This window comes from Hemitrygon akajei, chromosome 2, assembly GCF_048418815.1.
Source record: "Hemitrygon akajei chromosome 2, sHemAka1.3, whole genome shotgun sequence".
Lineage (NCBI taxonomy): Eukaryota > Metazoa > Chordata > Chondrichthyes > Myliobatiformes > Dasyatidae > Hemitrygon > Hemitrygon akajei.
The window spans coordinates 9149280-9171001 of record NC_133125.1 but is presented as its reverse complement, the minus strand read 5'-3'; the positions used below and the strand labels follow the sequence as shown (position 1 = coordinate 9171001).

The 21722-nt window shown below is 42.2% G+C and overlaps 1 long non-coding RNA gene across 1 annotated transcript in view; it reads left to right on the top strand.

Moving 5' to 3' along the window:
* The window catches only part of LOC140737227 (uncharacterized), a 113028-nt gene extending 93405 nt beyond the window's left edge, over window positions 1-19623 (top strand). Inside the window, exon 3 of the long non-coding RNA XR_012101081.1 lies at window positions 19460-19623. This is a non-coding gene — a long non-coding RNA (uncharacterized lncRNA). The remainder of the gene's footprint in view (window positions 1-19459) is intronic.
* Window positions 19624-21722: the final 2099 nt, after the last annotated feature.

Below are 21722 nucleotides of genomic sequence, written 5' to 3'. Positions count from 1 at the left end.
ATTCTTGTTGCAGAATATGGTGATATATATGTACTTCGAGATTAAGTTTACTTTGAACTTTGAGAATCAAGGTTCACAAAGTGATCCTAGTTCAACAAGTGTAGATAATGATGGCATTCAGTTTGAAAGATTGCTTTGAATAATACCGTTTATCTTCATTGGAACTGAGGTTCATCCCCGAGGTATTAAGAACTGCTTAGAGAAGTAACAGAAAATTTCAACAGCGCTTAAGTTAACAGAATAGCCAAATATTTCTCCTAATTTTCCAGTATTCCATGTAATAAAATTATTATAACATTAATAACAATATTAGGTTCCTTAAGGTTGTCATAGACCATAAGACCATAAGACTTAGGAGCAGAATTAGGCCATCTGGCCCATTGAGTCTGCTCCACCATTCAGTCATGGCCGATCCCATTTTTTTTCTATCTCCTCAACCCCAGTTCCTGGCCTCCCCCGTAACCTTTGATGCCATGTCCAATCAAGAACCTATCAATCTCTGCCTTAAATACACCCAACAACCTGGCCTCCACCGCTGCATGTGGCAACAAATTCCACAAATTCACCACGCTTTGACTAAAGAAATTTCTCCGCATCTCTGTTTTGAAAGAGCACCTCTCTATCCTGAGGCTGTGCCCTCTTGTCCTAGACTCCCCCACCATGGGAAACATCTTTACCACATCTACTCTGTCTAGGCCTTTCAACATTCGAAAGGTTTCAATGAGATCCCCCCTCAACCTTCTGAATTCCAGTGAGTACAGACCCAGAGCCATCAAACGTCATAGCCAGGGATGGTAGTGAAAAGCTCCCACTCCCTATTAAGTGCTCCCAATGGTGTGTGTCTCAAATAGCATCTGATAACCAAGTCCAGCTCCTGGCCTTCATGTGTGGCTTAGCTACTAAGCCCGGTGGAACCATTTCTATCAACAGGAGAAGGGGGCAAAAGCACGTTATTGGCACCTTAAAACCAGTTGCTCTGTGCAAGTGCAAGTCACTGGGTGCACTTACGGTGGAGATTGATAGATTCTTGATTAAGCAGGGCAACAAAGGTTATGAGAGAAGGCTGGGAAATGGTGTTGAGAAAGACAATAAATCAGCCATGATGGAATGGCAGAACAGACCGGCCTAATTCTGCTCTTATGTCGTATGGTCTTGGCTTAGCTACTAAGACCGGTGGAACCATTTCTACTGACAGGAAAAGGGGCAAAACGGGTTACTGGTGCCTTAAAACCAGTCACTTCAGGCGGATGGGGCTCGTCAGCTGTGGTTGGCAGCTCATCTAAGAGAGGGAAAACTCTGATCTAAACTTCCTCTGACTTGTGGCCATAACCACTCACGGGGAAGGCTTTGGGAGTAAATGCTGAGGGAAGAATCTGGAGCTGGAGTCCCTAAGGCAGTCCTTTATTGAGTTCAAAGCTAACTGGCAACCCCTGTGACGCCGCTGGTGCCAAACTGTACTGGTCTCTGCCGTTCCTTTGGATTCATCAGCTGCATGGAGAGAGGGAGTCTGCTGCGTGGGCAACGCCTTGCTCCCAGATCGTACTGCCCTGGCTTGCGTATCACATGGACAGCTGGGATGAAACACCCATACATGACCCCGACCAATCAGTGGGTCTCAACATTAATAACATTAATACTTGAACTACATCTGGAGCAACATTAAATAACACTGAGTAACAGTAATAATTGTTAGCAATAATGTGTCCATTTCATATTCTATTCAGCTATTCTAATGGAGGGATGGCCAGTTAAAATAAAACTTAGATGAACTAGATTTTGATAAAATATAGTTTATTCTATCAAACATTCATAATGAATTAAACACTAATAGTAATTCAATATATTTTCATTTTAGCCAAAATTACAGTTGTATGCAAAAGTCTTTGGCACATATATTGTATCTAGCTAGGGTGCCCAAGACTTTTGCACAGTACTGTATTTGTCAACGTGAAGCAGAGAGTGAGTTTGTAAATCTGGTGAGAACAAAGGACATTGGGAATGGTGAGGGTGGAGCTCTGCAGGGGGAATGTGGGACAGGTGGCAGAGAAGGCTTGCCGGGGCACGGGGGGCGGTGCAGGTTCAGACACACCCAGCCCTGAGACACCAGGCAAGGTCATTTAATTCCAAACAATTGGTTCATTGATCATTACAGAATGTCCCTCTGGTACTTCCCACTCCCTCCCCTCTCCCTTCCCCTTTTCCCAACCATGATTCCCCTCTCCCTGCCCCCGTAACACTCTCAGTCCACAATGGAGACCCATATCAGAATCAGGTTTATCAGCACTCACAAAGGTCATGAGATTTGCTTTTTTTGTGGCAGCAACACAGTGCAATACATAAAATTACCGCAGTACTGTGCAAAAGTTATTTCTGAACACAAGAGATTCTGTAGATGCAGGAAATCTTGAGCAACACTCAAATGCTGAAGGAGCTCAGGCAGCAACTATGCAGGGGAATAAACAGTCAACTTTTATTTAGGATGAGTCTCAGCATGAAACATTTACTATTTATTCCCTACTATCGACGCTGGCTGACTTGCTGAATTCCTCCAGGATTTAATGTGTGCTGCTATCATTTCTGATCTCGGCTCTAACTCTACTTATCCACCTTTGATTTACATCCCTTGTTTCCTAAATAATCTATTGGTTATATATTGTAAATTTTCAGTGATCAATATCCACAGCCTTTAGGAAATTGGGATGCTGATTGTGGCATGAAACATTGCTTCCTGATTTCCTTCTCATGTGGTAACAAATCTAATTTTAAGATTCTACACACTACCTGAACTCCCAACACCCATTGATCAAAGTTCAAAGTAAATTTATTATCAAAGTATGTATACATTACCATATACTACCTTGACATTAATTTTCTTGCAGGCATTTACAGGAAAAATAAAGAATAAATATCCAAAAAATGATGCATAAATAAATACTCACATGAACAACCAATATTCAAAAGAAGACAAACCTCAAAATAAAAAAGAATACTACTGAGAATATGAATTGTAGATGAGTTCTTATCTAAGAAAGGACTTGCTGGCATTGATGGATGAGAGGAGGTTCATGAGAGTGATCCCAGGAATGAAAGGGTTAACGTATGAGGCATGTTTCATGGCTCCTGGCCTGTACTTGTGAGAGTTTAGAATAGTGGTCACCAACCTTCTTAAGCCCAAGATCCCCTACCTCGACCTTAGTGAAAGGCAAGATCGACCCCAAATCAATTAGTTACATGCATGCGCAGAAAGATCGGAAGTAAAACCCCAGAAATAGAAACAATTCATGAACACCAGGGGTCACCACCCTTTTTTGCACTGCGGACTGGCCGACCTGGGGGGGAGGGGGAGAGGTGCTGTTAAACACGACCGGAATACAACGATACTCGAAGCAGGTTCCTTATGTCCAGTCTATTCCACAATTTAGTTTTTGCAGCTCTCAGCACTTAGCTTCTGTCCCGCTTGTTCACGTTTTTTCCGCTGGAAAAAATCTCAACGGGTTTGTCTTTAAGTGCTGGGTGCTTGGACTCAAGGTACCGAAGCAGTTTTGAGGGCTTCGTTGCCTCATTAGACGACCTCCGCCCGCCGGACGCCTTGGCCAGGTGTGGCTGTTCCCGTGCCGGGGCCGCGGAGGTCACAGTCCGGAGAGAGCGACTGACCGAGCGAGGAAAGGTGCGACAGGGCGCACGCCCGTCACCCCCCTCTTTTAGGATCTATCAGCCGACGAACGTTTGGCACGAGGGATGATTTTCAGTAGATCGCAGCGAGGTAGCTGCTCTGCTACTTACGAAACCCTGAGTCCGAATTAGGTTGTCTGTGAATATTTTAGCATCGGCTTCCCCACAAACATTCGGCAGAAAGAACGGAACTAAAATCCCACAACCCAGAAACAATCTCTCAACAGTATTTGTGTATTCATTTTTCATTTTTTTCGGGATCTACTAGGAAAGTCTCAAAGATCGACCAGTCGATCGCGATGGATGGGTTGGCGACCACTAGTTTAGAAGAATGATGGGGGATCTCATTGAAGCCTATCAAATACTGAAAGGGCTGGAGATGTGAAAAGGGTGTTTCCTATAGTGTGGAGTCTAGGACAGAGGGTACAACCTCAGAATAGAAAGACATCCCTTCAGAATAGAGATAGCCAGCGGGCGGTGAATTTGTGGAGGACAAGTCATTGAGTATATTTAAAGCGGAGGTTGATAGGTTCTTGATTAGTTAGGATGCCAAAGGTTAAGGGGAGAATGCATGAGAATGGAGTTGAGAGTGGTAATAAATCAGCTCTGATGGAACTGCAGAGCAGACGCGATGGGCTGAAAGGCCTAATTCTGCTCCTATGTCTTATGGTCTTCATACACAAACTTCTCTCAATTAATGCCATATCAAAGGTAAGTAAAACACCTAAGATTCTACTCAGAATGATGCTCTGGCCCAGTTAGACCTCTTCTGTATATTTGATATTTATTTAATATTTAATATAGCACATTAACTTTCCAGCACAGAACAGGCTCTTCGGCCCACAATGTGCCAATATTTTAGTCTACTCTAATACCAACCTAAACCTTCCCTCCTACATAGCCCTCCATTTTTCTTTCAATTCACGTGCCCATCGAAGACTATCTTAAATGTCCCTATTGAATCTGCCTCTACCAGCACTGCTGGCAGGGTGTTCCCCCTGCCCACCACTCATAAAGAACTGAACTCCGACATCCCCACTATACTCTCCTCCAATCACCTGAAAATTATCCCTTCTTGTACCAGTTATTTGCACCTTGGGTAAAGGTCTGTGGCTGTCCACCCGATGTACAACACTTGCACACCCTTATCAAGTCACCTCTCATCCACCTTTGCTCTAAATGCCTGAGCTCACAACAACCTATCCTCAAAATATAGACTGTACTCTCTGATCCAGGCAGATTTTAAAGTAAGTTGTCAGTTTGTGTGATATTCTTGACAAACTCTCGCTTACCAAGACAAGTGCTGGACAACTACATCGCTAATGAAGCAGGGAGGACAAAAGAAATGCTTTAAAAATGACCTCAAGAGCAACTTCAGCAGATAAGGCGTAAGTGCCTCATGCAGGGCGCCAACAACCCAGAGCAAGTCCCCATCACGAAATCCAGTCAGGTTCCTCAGACTGGAACTTCCCTTAACAAATTCATCACAAGAAAAAGTGAGATGTCCCGGTGGCCACCCATTTCAATTCTACTTCCCACTCCTATTATGGCATATCACTTCATGGCATTCTCTACTGCCATGATGAGGCCACACTCAGGTTGGAGGAGCTGCACCTTATATTCTGTCTGGGTAGCCTCCAACTTGATGGCATGAATATTGATTTCTTGAACTTCTGATAATTGCCCCCTCCACCTCTTCACCGTTCCCCATTTCCCTCTCTCCTTATCTCCTTACCTGGCCACCATCTCCTTCTGGTGCTCCTCCCCCTTTTCTTTCTTCCATGGCCTCGGTTCTCTCCTATCAGATTCCCCTTCTCCATCCCTTTATCTCTTTCAACAATTGACTTCCCAGCTCTTTACTTCACCCCTTCCACCCTCCCTGCTTCACCTATCACCTACTACCTGTACTCCTTCCTCTCATCCACCCCCCCCCCCCCCCCACCTTCTTACTCTCATGTCATCCGTTTTTTTCCAGGCCTGATGAAGACCTGGAAGAGGCTTCAGGAGAAAACTCCAAGGGAAAAATCTAGAGCTACAGTACATTGAGTTCAATACTGACAGGCAACTCCTGCACTGCTTCTGGTTACAAACTGTATTGGTCTTTGCTGTTCCTTTGGTTCATCAGATGTGTGGAGGGGAGAGTTTGCTAGGACGCATTATCCACAATCAACTCTGACTGACAGAGGCCTTCCCCTCACTTAACCATGCTGACTTTGTTGAATTAATCTATGTCTTCTTAAATCAAGGTTTAATATGTCATTTACAATGGATTCCAATAATTTATCCCTCACTTATGTTAAATTAACTAGTCCATAGTTAATTGGTAATTTTGTTGTCACTTTTTGAAAAATGGTGTAACATTAATTGATGGCCCGGCAGAGATAGTTCTCTACCGAAGAAGTTGCAAGGTACTCCTTCCTTCCTCTAGCCTGAAGGTCACCATTGGGCAAGGTGTAGCAACTGCTTCGACCCCCTGAACCTCCCCAATCTGGATTACGTGAAGACATGGGAGCAGGTGGTGATGGTAGTATGAGCAGATCGTGCATATCACAAGTCCTGGTTCTGCGACCACTGACGCCAGGTAGACAATCTCCGATGAGCATTGATAATGGATGGGGTCACCTATCTTGTAAAGACACTGTACAGAAGAAGACAATGGCAAGCCACTGTTGTAAATTTTGCAAAGACCAATCATGGTCACTATAATCACCCACATCATACAACATGGCATATAATGATGATGATGATATAACATTACATGATAGTCAGTTGCACAAATCCAACACTCATTTAGACAAATGTGTTCTGTAGTGCTACTGGGGACTGTATTGCCTGGAGATCAGGGATACCAGAATAGCAGCAATCAAAGGGATTGGATCAATAGTAGTGTGATGATTCAAGTTGAGTATGATGTTCTCCTATGGGTTATTCCCTTGATGGAGAAGACCTATTTGTGACTTTGTTTAATGTGAGGAGGAGGATGCATTACCAGTCACCATGTGAATTGAATTGAATTTATTCCTTACATCCTCCACATACACGAGGAGTAAAAATCATGTTATGCCTCCATCTAAATGTGCCATGCGCAATCATAGTAATTTATCATAATTCATAATAAATAGAACAGTCTATGTAGCAGTCTATGAGTACACTCAAATCAGTGTGATTTCATCAGTATGATGGCATGGCGGAAGAAGCTGTCCTGTTAGTCCTGGCTTTTATGCTATGGTACCATTTCCTGGATGGTAGCAGCTGGAATAGATTGTAGTTGAGGTGATCTGGGTCCCCAAAGACACAATGGGCCCTTTTTACATACCTGTCCTTGTAAATGTCCTGAATCATGGGATGTTCACAACTACAGATGCTCTGAGCTGTCCGCACCACTCTCTGCAGAGTCCTGTGATTAAGGGAGGTACAGTTCCTATGCCAGGCAGTGATGCAGCCAGTCAGGATGCTCTCAGTTGTGACCCTGTAGAAAGTCCTTAGGATTTGGTGGCCCATTCCAAACTTCCTCAACTGTCTGAGATGAAAGACCTTGGCAGATCAGGATCAGGATCCAGTGGCCAGGAATGCCAGATGACCGGGGATCTTTCACTGCTGCAGCCTTCTTCCACCTTCACAGCCATTGTGATATTGGTTTTGAAGACTTTGGTGAGGATGCAGAAAATGTTTAGCAGGATGCTGCCTGCATTAGTAGGTGCTGTGACTGTGTAACTACAAATCAATTAGATAAAATCATGCTCCAACATCCATTGTGTACATCAGTGGTCCAGTTCTTGTAGATATCCTAATGAGTGTCCACTTGTTTTCCCGATAATCACGTGCTCTGGCTTTCTGTCCCATCTTGAAATTCCTTGCTGCTTCACTTGGCAACTGGTTAAGCTGTTTATTCTTCACTTCCATCTGTAGATCAGGTCTCTGGAGATCTATGTGGGCTTTCACATTCCTGTTCATGACCAGCATTGCAGGTGTTTGATTTCTTGTCACATGAACAGAGTTCCGATACATAAAAAGGAAGTTGCTACCTTCTGCTGTAGAGAAATGCCCTCCTTGCCCATTGATTTAATAGACTTCTTGAATGTTTGGATAAACAGACAGACAGACAGACAGACAGACATACTTTATTGATCCCGAGGGAAATTGGGTTTCGTTACAGTCGCACCAACCAAGAATAGTGTAGAAATATTAAAAAAACATAAATAATTAAATAATAATAAGTAAATTATGCCAAGTGGAAATAAGTCCGGGACCAGCCTATTGGCTCAGGGTGTCTGACACTCTGAGGGAGGAGTTGTAAAGTTTGATGGCCACAGGCAGAAATGACTTCCTATGATGCTCAGTGTTGCATCTCGGTGGAATGAGCCTCTGGCTAAATGTACTCCTGTGCCAAACCAGTACATTATGGAGTGGATGGGAGTCATTGTCCAAGATGGCATGCAACTTGGACAGCATCCTCTTTTCAGACACCACCGTCAGAGAGTCCAGTTCCACCCCCACAACATCACTGGCCTTACGAATGAGCTTGTTGATTCTGTTGGTGTCTGCTACCCTCAGCCTGCTGCCCCAGCATGCAACAGCAAACATGATAGCACTGGCCACCACAGCCTCGTAGAACATCCTCAGCATCGTCCTCAACCTTTCAGCTCACCCACTCGTTGCTGAGTGGTGAGGAGCTGACTTGAAATGTTTGATGCCATTTTTCTTCATGAACAGTTGAAGTTCTTTTGACGTGTATTGTGGTCCGTTGTCACTCACAATTTGTTCTGCGAAACCATTTTTGGTGAAGATCGTCCTCAGGGTGGAGGCAGTCTTTGCTGAGGTGGTTGACTTCATTGGTATGACCTCCAGCCACTTTGAATGAGCACCCACAGCAATCAGAAACATGGAGTCCATGAATGGCCCAGCAAAGTCAATATGTATTCTTTGCCATGGTGATGACGGCCACTCCCACGGTTGTATCAGTGCCTCGGGGGTTGGATTTTGAACTTTTTGGCATCCAAACAGCTTTTGGCCAAATCTTCAGTCTGCTTATTCCCAGTCTTTGGTTAGTGCTACCTTTTGAGCTGCCATTGCCTGTTGATGTCACAATGAGAGATTTGACTGAGTGCCAGTCTAGTTGGATCTTTCTCAACCATTCACGTCCAAAAAGTGCTGGCCTTCCACTTTTCAATACATAAAGCTCTAACTGCTTTGTTTGACCTCCAAACATCACCTTCGCTTTCAGTTTGCCTGTGGGGGACTTGTTTTCACCTGTGTAGGTCTTTAGCATCAGTGAGATTTTCTCTAATGGTAGCTTAGAAAACAGTCTGTTGTAGTCAGCCTCTGGAATCATGGACAAAGCTGACCCTGTATCCAGCTCCATATTCAGTTTTACACCAGTCACATCTATTGTGATACATATGATTTTGTGATCTGCTTCAGTAATGCTACGGAGTTCTAGGCATGACAGCTCACCTTTGTCTGACACTTTGTTGCCTGATTCTGTTTCACATTTGGTCACTTTATGGATTTGCTTCGCTTTGTGTTTGAAACTTTTCACTCAGTTGTGTTTTTTGTCCGCTCTGCACATTTTGTCTATGTGACCTTGGCTGTGACACTTACTGCAAATTTTTTCTTTGAATCAAGTCATTTGCACAATAGTATTTTTGGCTTTTTGCACCATCCAGGGACATATTATGCATTTCACATTCTAACCTTCTTTTCTGTGGTTCTGCTGCATCCTTTGCTGCAGTCTCTTACGATACTTCAATGGTCAATGCCCATTCTAAGGTTGGGTCTTTTTCTCAGAGTGGCCTCTTTGAGTGCTTTTATTATGCATGTCACATTCAAGGCTATCCCTTAATGCTTCAGAAAGTCCATCTCTAAAGTCACAGTACTGGGAAAGTTTGTGTAGTTCTTTCAGAAATGCTTTCATCCTTTGAATAGTTCCTTTTGTAAAACCTAAATTCTCAGCTATTATCAGCAGTTTGGGGCTCAAGTGTTTTTGGAAAATTGTAGCAATTTTGTCGAACATCTTGCTTGCTGGCTTTTCAGCTTAAGAGACTGTACGTCCTAGAACGCATTAAGCTAAGAAGCATGGGTGTTTTCTTTTGCTCCTCTATGTTGTTTGCTTTACAATACAGTTCCACCTTCTCAATATATGACTCCCAACCTTCATTAGCGCTATCAAATTAATCATCTTTCCTGACTGAAGCTATCACCATGTTATTTTCACTTTAACTCTGCAATTCACATTTTCACCGTGTACTCTGCTGTAGTCACTTGCCCCTTTGTTAGCGTCTTTGATGGCCTTCTCCATATTGTTTAACTATTTCCTCCCACCGTCTTATCCCATAACTGTCGGTGTAGTTCGTGATATTCTCTGACATTCAGGTTTGTACTCATCTCCAATTTGTGTCTGTGCAACTACATGTCAATTAATTAAAAGCATGCATGCAAGCGATGGCTTTAACTGGTGTGTTCACATTGGAGCAAGAGAGAGAGAGAACAAGAGCAATATGCATGTGTACAATATGCACACATAGACACCAGACCTTACATGGTGTGAAAGGGGGATCATTACTCTAAGAGAAATACATCCACGCATCACAGTAGGTGTGTGCTGTAAGGAAAGATTGCATAAGCTTGGATTGCTTTCTATGAAGAGTGGGGGCTTGAGAGGAGACCTGGTATCAGATGAACTTAATGGGTACTTTGCATCTCTCTTCACTGTGGAAGGCACTAACAATGTGCCAGTGGTCCGTGAGTGCCAGGGAACAGGAATGAATGCCATTGCTATTACAAAGGAAAAAGTGCAAGGCACTCTCAAAGGTCTTAAGGTGGATAGGTCACCTGGACCAGATGGACTACATCCCAGAGTCCTGAGAGAGTTTGCTGAAAAGGTAATGGATTCATCGGTCATGCTCTTTCAAGAATCACTTGATTCTGGCATGGTCCTGTGGACTGGAAGATTGCAAATGTCACTCCACTCTTTAAGAAGGGAGGAAAGCAAAAGAAAGGAAATTATAGGCCAGTTCTCCTGACCTCAGTGGTTGGGAAAGTGTTGGAGTCTATTATTAAGGATGAGGCTTCAGGGTACTTGGAGACTAATGATAAAATAAGTCAAAGTCAGCATGGTTTCTGTGTAAGGAACTCTTGTCTGATAAATCTGTTAGAGTTCTTTGAGGAAGTAATAAGCAGGGTGGACAGAGGAGAGGCAGTGGATTTCATTTACTTGGATTTTCAGAAGATATTTGACAAGGTGCCACACATGAAACTGCTGAACAAGATCAAATCCTAAGGTGTTACAGGAAAGATACTGGCATGGATAGAGGAATGGCTGACAGGCAGGAGGCAGTGAGTGTAAATAACGGGGGCCTTTTCTGGTTGGCTGCTGGTGACTAGTGGTGTTCCTCCGGGATCAGTATTAGGACCGCTGCTTTTCACGTTGTTTGAAATGAGGATAGGTGGAGGGGTAGGAGGTGCTGAAGCAGCAATGTGATTGTAGCAGGACTGAGACAGATTGGAAGAATGGGCAAAAGTAGCAGATGGAATGCAGGGTTAGGAAATGTACAATAATGCATTTTGGCAAAAGGAACAATGTGCGGACTGTTATCAAAATGGGGAGAAAATTCAAACATCAGAGGTGCAGAGAGACTTAGGAATCCTTGTGCAAGACTCCCAGAAGGTTAGTTTACAGGCTGAGTCTGTGGTAAAGAAAGTAAATGCAATGTTGGCATTTATTTCAAGGGGAATAGAATATAAAATGCAAGGAGATAATACTGAGTCTTTGCAAGACACTAGTCAGGCTGCATTTGGAGTATTGTCAACAGTTTTAGGCCCCATACCTCAGAAAGGATGTGCTGTCATTGGAGAGGGTCCAGAGGAGATTCATGAGGGTGATTCCAGGAATGACAGGGTTAACATATGAGGAGCGTTTTGTAGCTTGGGGCCTGTACTCACTGGAATTTAGAAGAATGCATGGGGATCTCACTGAAACCTACCGAATGCTGTAAGGTCTAGATAAGGTGGATGTGGAGAGGATGTTTCCTATGGTGGGGGTATCCAGAACCAGAGGGCACAGCCTCAAAATTGAAGGGCGACTTTTTAGAACAGAGGTAAGGAGGAATTTTTTTAGCCAGAGAGTAGTGAATCTGTGGAATGCTCGGCCACAGTCCTGGCAGAGGAGGCCAAGTTAGTGGATATATTTAAGGTGGAAATTGTTTGTTTCCTGATCGGTCAGGGCATCAAAGGATATGACGAGATGACAGGTGTATGGAGTTGAGTGGGATCTGGGATCAGCCATGATGGAATGGTGGAGCAGATTTAATGGGCTGAATGGCCTAATTCTGCACTTATGCCTTCTGGTCTTATAAAAATTCATAAAATGCAGAAAGGCATACAATAGATGGGGTAGTTGATCTGGCTCTTTTTCCCAGAGGGAGAAATGTCAAATCCTAGAACACATAGCTTTAGGGTAAGAGGGGTAAAGTTTTCTTTACACAGAGGTGTAAATGCTTGGAATGACCTGGCATGGGGTTTCTGAACACAGACTTGTTAGTGGTATTTAAGTGGCATTTAAAACAGGTGGATGAACTTGCACGGAATGAAGGGATGTGGATCACGTGCAGGCAGATAGATTTAGCTTAATTTGGCATCATGATCAGCATGGAGATTATGGGCCGAAGGGTCTATTCCTGTGATTTACTCTTCTCTGTTTTACTATGTTCAATGCTTGCTAAAAATGATACAGAAAAGCATGATGCTCGATTTGAGCTAACTTCAAATATTCTAACAATTTTCCAAAAGAATTTGATTACCAAAATTAATTCCAATAAATTTATTTCCTTGACATTTTTAAGTTCCCTCCTATTATTGGTACTGACTTCAACTACAAAGGACACAAAATATTAATTTAACATATCTACTGGCTTGAGTTTCTATTTTTAATGGGCTCACACCCCCACATATTATTTTTTTCTTTTACCTTATATAGCTTTTGCAAGGTTTTGCTCCATATTTGTTGTTTGTAACCTTTATTACATTTTCAATATCACTATTTAATTTCTATAGGTCTCCTAGCCCAATGAATTTGCACATTTCTTGCACTTGCAAGAATCCTTTCTTTTGTGGCATCTCAATTATTGACCATAGATGCTTAACTGCACATGTGGGAGTTTTGCATGGTAAGCACTTGCTTTATCTTACACCAAATAGTTTCTGAATATTTATTATCAATGGATTTATCTCATAACATTTATGCCAACTGTTGCCTGGGTTGTACTTTGTTAGCAATCCCAAGTTTGAAGGCTGATTTGAAAATTTGCAACTTTAATTTCAAGGTGATATTACCATTTTCAGCAATTTCCAGATATCAGATTTGATTTATATCAAAGGTCCAAATGTTCAAAGATTCATTTTACTACCAAAGCATGTATCCCATATACAACTCTGAGATTTATCTTCTTCCGATAGCCATGAAACAAAGAAACACCATGGACGTGATTTAAAGAGAGACATCAATTACCCCCCCCCCATACAAAAAAGAAACAAAAGCTCGCAAACCTTAACCCCCACCCCCTCCCTCACAAAAAATACTAATATGTCACCTGCACAGTAAAAATAGAAAACCCCAAACTACACCCCACTCCCTCACAAAAAATGACTAACAGATCACCCTCACCCACATGGTTAAAAGACATAAAGGACATCAACCCCAAAACCCAACATGCCAGTCAGCAACCAGACAGAAAACACTGAAAACTGAAGGAGATTAATATGAGCTACAGCTAGTTTGATTTACAGTCCACACGAATAATCACATAAATCTTAGAATTTCAATAACACTCACCAACAGCATTGAGGAGAGCTTCCTAGAAAAGTGACATCTTGGGTACAATTTTAGGAATACTAATTTTTTAAAACAGCTATGCCGCAGAGATAGCAGCAGGTAACACTCTGCCCAATACATCATTTAATAAGTTTGTTCATTACCCATCTGCTGACTCATCCATTTTCCTGCCTAATTACTCCGCTCTTGATTTTCTTATTTTATGTAAATCTGTCAACTGCAATTTAGAAAATACTCAAATTCCAAGCATGCACATACTTTTAGGTACATACAGTATACCCAGGCTAGTACAGAGTTTCACGGAGTGGAGCATATATTAAATCCATAGACCATAACATATAGAAGCAGAATTAGGCCATTTGGCCCATCGAGTCTGCTCAGCATTTCAACAAGGCTGATCCAATTTTCCTCTCAGCCCCAATCTCTTGCCTTCTCTCCATATCCCTTCATGCCCTGACCAATCAACAATCTTATCAACCTCTGATTTAAATATACATAAAGACTTGGCCTTCACAGCTGCCTGTGGCAAAGAATTCCACAGATTCACCACTCCCTGGCTAACCTCTGTTGTGTTTAAAGCTCCAAGGTTTCTTAGCTGTTTTTCTTTCTTTTTGATGTTCGGCATGAGGTAGCAAAGGTAAACAACTTTCATCAATCTCACAGGAAATCATGTAACAATTTACATCACAAGATAATGTTTTCTTTCATAATACAGTGAACTTCAATTAATTGGGAAACATTGGGACCACTACATTTTGGCCCAATTAGCTGAAATTTTATGAAATACTTATAATGATATAAAACTGCCATTTAATTGAGTAACAAATTATGTATTTTAATGAAATGTGGATCAGATTAGAACACTATCAATACTACTACAGTACAATAGAACTGTGTGTTAGTTCCTAATAATTATCAACAGAGGAATTCATCCAGTGTATGCTGCTGTATTCTTACGATTGACTGTAAATGAACAAAATCATTGGATACTGCCTTAATACAATACTTTTGATGATTGCATCCTCCAAATCTTCATTTTCATTGTAATATTAAGATGATTGTCAATACTTTCAAATGCTTTGTAATTCATAACTTATTATCCGGCTTCTTTTGGCATCTCCAAGCCTGAATGCTTGAAACCACAGTGAGCAAGACAATTCCAATTTTTCTTACTGCTCATTTCTCACCAACTATCAATGACAAAAATCAGTGCTTTTTGAACACAAACAAACACAATTAATGCTATATAAAAACTGTTCTCTCTCAAGAACAGTGTAGTGTCTAAAGGGCCCGCAAGTGTATGCGACTGACATTAGTTCGAAACTGTTCAGAACAGTCTCCTGTCCCAATTAAGCGGCATAGTGTCCCAAATAAACAAAGGGAATCCCAGCTATTCTCTAGATTTGCTTTGGTCCTTTAAGAGTTGCCCCAAATAAGCAGTTTCTCCAATTAAATTATGGCCCGATTAACCAGCATTCACTGTATATCTTGAGCAATGAACACAACACACACTAAATGCTGGAGAAACTCAGCAGGCCATGCAGCATCTGTGCAGGGAAATGAACAGTTGAAGTTTCTGGGCTGAGATCATCCATCCAGACTAGAAAGGAAGAGGGCAGAAGCCAGAATAAGAAGGTGAAGGGAGGGTGAGGATCACAAGTGATAGCTGACTCCAGGTATGAGGGGAGGATAGGCCAGGTAGGGGAGGGTGGAGATAAAAGGGAATGGAAGATTCTGGCTTTTGCAGTGGACAGAGTGAGGGTGCTTGCCAAAACATTCCACCAGGTTCTCCTGGTGGCCCCACATTTCAATTCCACTTCCATTCAAACAAAGACATGTCTGTCCATGGTTTCCTCATCTGCCCCGATGGGGCTAGATGCAGACTGGAGGAGCAACACCTCATGCTCCATCTCAGTAGTCTCCCACCTGATGCCATCAACATCACTTTCTGTGGCACACTCTCCCCTTGGTTTTCCTTCCCTCCTTTTCACCCCCTCATTCCAGTGCACCCCCCAATACTTCTCTTCCCCTTGCACATCTCCCTCTAGCCCCCTTCCTCCTTCCCTTTCTCCACTGGTCCACTCTCTTTTCCTGTCAGATTCCTTCTCTCCTCAATCTTTGACTTTTCCATCTATCACCTCTTAGCTTTTCATTTCATCTTCCATTTCCCACCCACCTATTATTTTATTCTGGTTTATGCCCTCTTCCTTTCCAGTCCTGATGAGGGGTCTCAGCCTGAAACATTGACTGCTTATTCCTCTCTATGGATGCCGCCTGACCTACTGAGTTGCTCCAGCATTGTGTGTGTGTGTTGGTTTTGAAACATGTCTTTGTTTGACCTCGGTTGGGAGAAGCAGGTATCTAAGCACAATCACAGCTCTCTCCTCTTCCTTTCCATAGATGCTGCCTGAGCTACTGAGTTCCTCCAGCATTCTGTGTTACTCTCAATTTCCAGCATCTGCAGAATCAGAATCAGGTTTAATATCACTGGTATATGTCACTAACTTTCTTAACTCTTTCAGTAAATTTCAGTAAGTATAGATATATTAGATAGTTAAATTAAAAAGTAGTGCAAAAAATAATGAAATAAAAAAGTAGTGAGGTAGTGTTCATGGGTTCAATGTCCATTCAGAAATCAGATGGCAGAGGGGAAGAAACTGTTCCTGAATCACGGAGTGTGTGTCTTCAGGCTTCTGTAGCTCCTCCCTGATGGTAGCAATGAGAAGAGGGCATGTTCTGGGTGGTGGAGGTCCTTATTGATGGACGCTGCCTTTCTGAGCTACTGCTCCTTGAAGATGACCTGGAGACTACAGAAACTAGTGCCCATGATGGAGTTGGCTAATCTTATACCTTTCTGCAGCTTATGTCGATCCTGCCGCTCTAGATTTTGAGCACTTGCAGAATCTCTTGTGTCTCCTCTGTTAACATTGCTTCTAGGTGGGGAGGCCTAGAATTAAGCACGGTAATAAAGGAGCTGGACATATAGTATCACTGTGTTAGAATAGTGTCTCGTTGGTCCTTGATTTTAAATATTGCTCAGATTTTTAAGAAAAGAATGGACAGTGGTATTTAGGGCTTTTTCCCAGTTGCCACTTATTTCTGCTCTTTTTGAAGTGGATTTCAACAAACACTAAATTGTTGGTTCATTTCTATATTCTTTAAACAGAGTTTTTGTCCTGCTAGTAAGCGATTAGTTTGATGTCCTGCCCATACCCCTAGATGAGATCCATAAGCACCTTGCACATCCGTTCACACGTCATTCTACTGTTGCGCAGTAGAGAGTGTACTGACAAGCTGCATCACTGCACGGTACGGAAACTGCACTGCGGCGGACAGGAAGGCTCTACAATGGGTAGTCAAAATTGCCCAACACAGCACCAGCACCAGCCGACCTACCATCACGGACATATATACAGAAAGGTGCTGGAAAAGGGCCAGGAACATCATGAAAGGTCCCACTCACCCTGCTCATGGGCTGTTTCTTCCACCCCCATCAGGGAGGAGTCTACGTAGCATCCACACCAGGTCCACCAGACTCAAAAACAGTTACTTTCCCCGAGCAGTAAGGCTGATCAACACCTCCACCCTCTAACTCCACCACTACTTTATTATTTCCTATTAGTCACGTTATGTATGGCCTAGCATCACTTTATGGACAGACAATCAATCCATGTGTATAATGGGCCTGTTGCCATGCTATATCACTAAATAAAAAATAAACAACAGCCTGGGAAGCCCAGTAAGAGGGAGCCATTTGTTTGGGAAGTGTTTTGATCTTCAATTCTGCTTATTGTTCTTGTGAGATGTGCCACTGCAGAAAGCGATCAAAACTGCAGAGTGTAATTTAGATGTATTGCTGGCGAAGCTCCGAGCAATTGTTGCAACACTTCTTAACTCTTGTACAACAGCCTGTTTGCAATAAATGACATTTTCTTTTGCAAATCATTGTCTCTTATCTAAATTTTCATCTTTTAAGATAGATTCAGTCTTCCCTTTTTCTAAGGTGAATAACTCACATTTTCTCTTGCTCTATTCAGCTAACATCTTCTTCATTCCTTTGATCTGCTTTGCTCGCTTCATAGACTCTTTGCATCTGGTTCACATCTCACCAAGCCACCCAGATTTTTCTTATCAGCAGACAATTTGTTCAACCCTTTTTATCCTTTCTTTTTTCACATAGGTCAAAAATTGCTCTTTGGCTACCATAACAGAGGTCTTAATTTGTTCGAGCTAAAAAAATGATAATGTATGTTAACACAAGAGATTCTGCAGATGCTGGAAATCAAAAGCAACACACACAAAATGCTGGAGGAACTCAGCAGGCCTGGCAGCGTCTATGGAATTGACATTTTGGACCAAGACCCTTCAATGAGATATTAACATTTTGAGTGGCTCTTCACTGAAACTTACAGAAAAAAAGTCCTTAGTTTTCCCTTTTAGATGTTTGCCTATGACTTCCTGGGTTTATTTAAAGTTTCCACATGTTTTTTTTTTCATCTCTACAAATAGTTCTTCCTTCAGCATTTGGATTGTCTTGCTCTAGATTTCCAGCATCTACAGAATCTCTTGTGTTCTGGAATATACCTCAAACTGACTTAAAATACCCATTCTGAGCACCCTTCTCTGCTGGGCTGAAATGGACCTGTCTAAATATCTGATGTTGTATTTTATGGTTAATATCTTGATATCCCACTGACAGATCTTTAGCCACAACCTTTTAAAATTGATTGATTATTGCATTGGCAAGGTCATTGTGTGTGTGTGTGTGTGTGTGTGTGTGTGTGTGTGTGTGTGTGTGTGTGTGTGTGTGTGTGTGTGTGTGTGTGTGTGTGTGTGTGTGTGTGTGTGTGTGTGTGTGTGTGTGTGTGTGTGTGTGTGTGTGTGTGTTGGTGAGAGAGTGAGAAAGTTGGTAAAGGAAAACTACAGATAGAGGCCTCGCAGTTGCTATCCCAGCATGCATTATCATGAACTTATCACAAATAAAGTATGACAAGTTGCCCTTTCCAACCTATGGCTTTGCTAATGCAGACTCTTGGCTTTAGCAGTCTTGACAACCAATTGCAGTGCCTGTCAAGTTGATGTAGTGACTACATTATTTGTCCAGAGAATCCTAAAAACATGCAGAGGATTCCATTTCGACGTTGTTATTTATAGATGAGTGTGGCCGCTGTGTATACAATTATTTGCTCATTACTTTCATTGCAGGGCAATAATATTGAAATGTAGAATATTATTTCTAAATTATAATTGGAGAGAACAAAACAATTGCAGGTATAATTAACATCCATTAAATATTAAAAACAATCTCATGGGCTTACTGTTAGTCAAAGTTGTTGCTTTTAACATTATGATGGTATTTTAGTAAATAATAACTTTACAGGCAGGAAATAATAAACACAAGAGATTCTGCAGTTGTTGGAAATCCATCAGGATGAAGGGTCTCTGTCTGAAATGTCAGCTATTTGTTCCTCTCCATAGACACTGCCTGATCTGCTGAGTTTCTCCAGCACTTTGTGCGTGTTACAGACAAGAAATTGTGTAATATAATGATAGTCACGGTTAGAAATGGTCAGTGACACAGTCAACATTTTGCGTAGATGGGATGATGTTAGATACAAGTGTGGAATTTTGAAATGCTGAACAACATACGAGGGGTGATTGATAAGTTCGTGACCTAAGGTAGAAGGAGTCAATTTTAGAAAACCTAGCACATTCGTTTTTTAACATAGTCCCCTCCTACACTTACACACGTAGTCCAGTGGTCGTGGACTTCTTTGTAGAAGTTGGCGTCTTGAACCTCCAGAAAGTGGTCCACAGCAGGGGTAATTGATAGGTTCGTGAGCTAAGGTAGAAGGAGATGAGTTATACAGCTCTCATCATGTGCACGTGCAGTTCAACTCTTTGAGCGATTAAGCAGAAAGTTTGTAGTTAATAACTTTTGTGGTGTTTCTGTTTCAGATAATAGAAAATTGCAAGCAAGCACTGTCTTAGAAAATGGACAACATCGGCCTTCATGCAGTCATCTGCTACCTCGGTCCCAAGGGCTTATCAGCGAAGGAAGTCCACAAGGACATGGTGGCAACACCAGGGGAGGGTGAAAAATAAAATGTGCTAGGTTTTCTAAAATTGATTCCTTCTATCTTAGGCCATGAACTTAACAATCACCCCTCATATGCATCTAAGGTTTCTTAGCTATTTTTCTTTCTTTTTGATGTTCGGCATGAAATGGCAAAGGAAAACAGCTTTCATCAATCTCACTAGATTCAAGATAAGATTCAAGATTGTTCAATGTCACTTCCAGTACACAAGTGTAAGGAGAACAAAATAATTGTTACTCCAGATCTGATACAGCGCAAAAAAAAGCACAAAAGATAAAGAACATGATAATAATAATAATAATAAATACAATAAATATGAATACATAACGTAGCTTATATACATAGATTAATTGTATGTCCATAAAGTGACACTGGGCTGTACATAAGGTGACTGCCAGGAAATAATAAATTAGTAGAGGAGTTAGTGGGTAAAGGTATAGATCAGCCTTACTGTTTGGGGAACCTAACTGTTTTTGAGTCTGGGGTGGATGCTACATAGTCTCCTCCCTGATAGGAGTGGGACAAACTGTCCATGAACAGGGTGGGTGGAACCTGTGTGGATATCTTCACTAAATGGATTGCAATAGTTTAAGAATTTGCACCCCATACTTTCTCTGAAATGGGCGGTAAGTGTTGGCCTTGCCCATGTGTCCATATTTTATAAATGAATAAAGAAGCTGATGTTCATGCACAAAGAGGACATGGACATGTGAAGGGAAATTGGCTGTTATACCGTACGCAGTTGACATTATCTTGGTGAAATTCACTTCATAAACAAGGTCTATCAATGATGTCAGCTTCAAGCATTAAAACACATCTTAACCATAGGGTTGAAATTAGCTCTGATTAGTTAAAAGGGCTCTTTGGGCCCTTAACTGGGTCACAGTTGGCTGATATCCCCCTTAAGGTAGGTTCTTCCTTTGTCTTCTCATCTGCTGAGATACCCTCCTACTCAACCCTCATCTCCTATTGATTTCACTTCCTCAATCTGACGTCCCAGCTCTTATGCTCAATGCAAAACTATCAAATACGTTCTTTATCTTTGATGGTGTAGCCACCCGCAAAGGTCTAGATTGAGTGGATGTGGAGAGGGTGCTTCCAGCAACTGGGAGAGTCCAGGCCTAGAGAGCACAGTCTCAGAATACAAGGACATCCATTTAGAATAGAGATGAGGAAGAATTTCTTTAGCCTCAGGGTGGAAAATCTATGGATTTCGTTGCCACAGATGGCTATGACTATATTTTAAATGGAGGTTGATAGGTTCTTGATTATTAAGGGGGCGTCAAAAGTTACTGGGAGGAGGCAGGAGAGTGGGGTGCAGAGGGAAAATAAATCTGCCATGATCAAATGTCAGAGCAGACACAACAACCTTACTTTGCTCCTATGTCTACGTTCTTATGCTCTAAATTTCTATGAAGGTGCGGTGGGCAGCATTCTAACATGAAGATGGTAGTTCTGTCATCAAGACGTCAGCTAAAATTGATACCTGTACCTAGCTGGAAGCCCAAGAAGGATTTATTCATCAGATACGCCGGGAAAGTACTAGATCCTTTTCCAGCATTTTGACTAGTTGTATCACAACCTAGTATGGAGCCACCAATGCACGGGATCACAGAAGCTGCAGAGGGTTGTAGACTCGGCCAATTCCAGCATGGAAAAGATGCTTTCCACCATCAAAGATATCTTCAAAAGGAAGGCAAGGGGTCCTGAACAAGCCCCTCTACTCTTTAATGGAGAGACAGCAGAAGGGTCACTAGTTTCAAGTTTTTGGGGATGAACATCACCGAGGAGCTCCCTTGGTCCATCAACACAACCCTGGCAGTAGGGAAGGTACAACAGCGACTGTACTACCTGAGGTGCTTAAGGAGAGCTAATCTGCCCCAAAAATTGCTGGCCAACTTTAATCAATGTGCAATAAAAAAAATACTGACATACAGGATGACAGTGTGGTACTCTAAGTGCAGCAAGACAGATCACAGAGCACTCCAACGGGTGATTAGATGGCTCAGCACATCGCTGGGACTCAGCTACCGGACCTGGGGACAAAACACAACTCTCGATGGCTACGATGCACTTGTAACATTATTAAGGACCCATCCCATCCTGGATACTGTCTGTTCAAT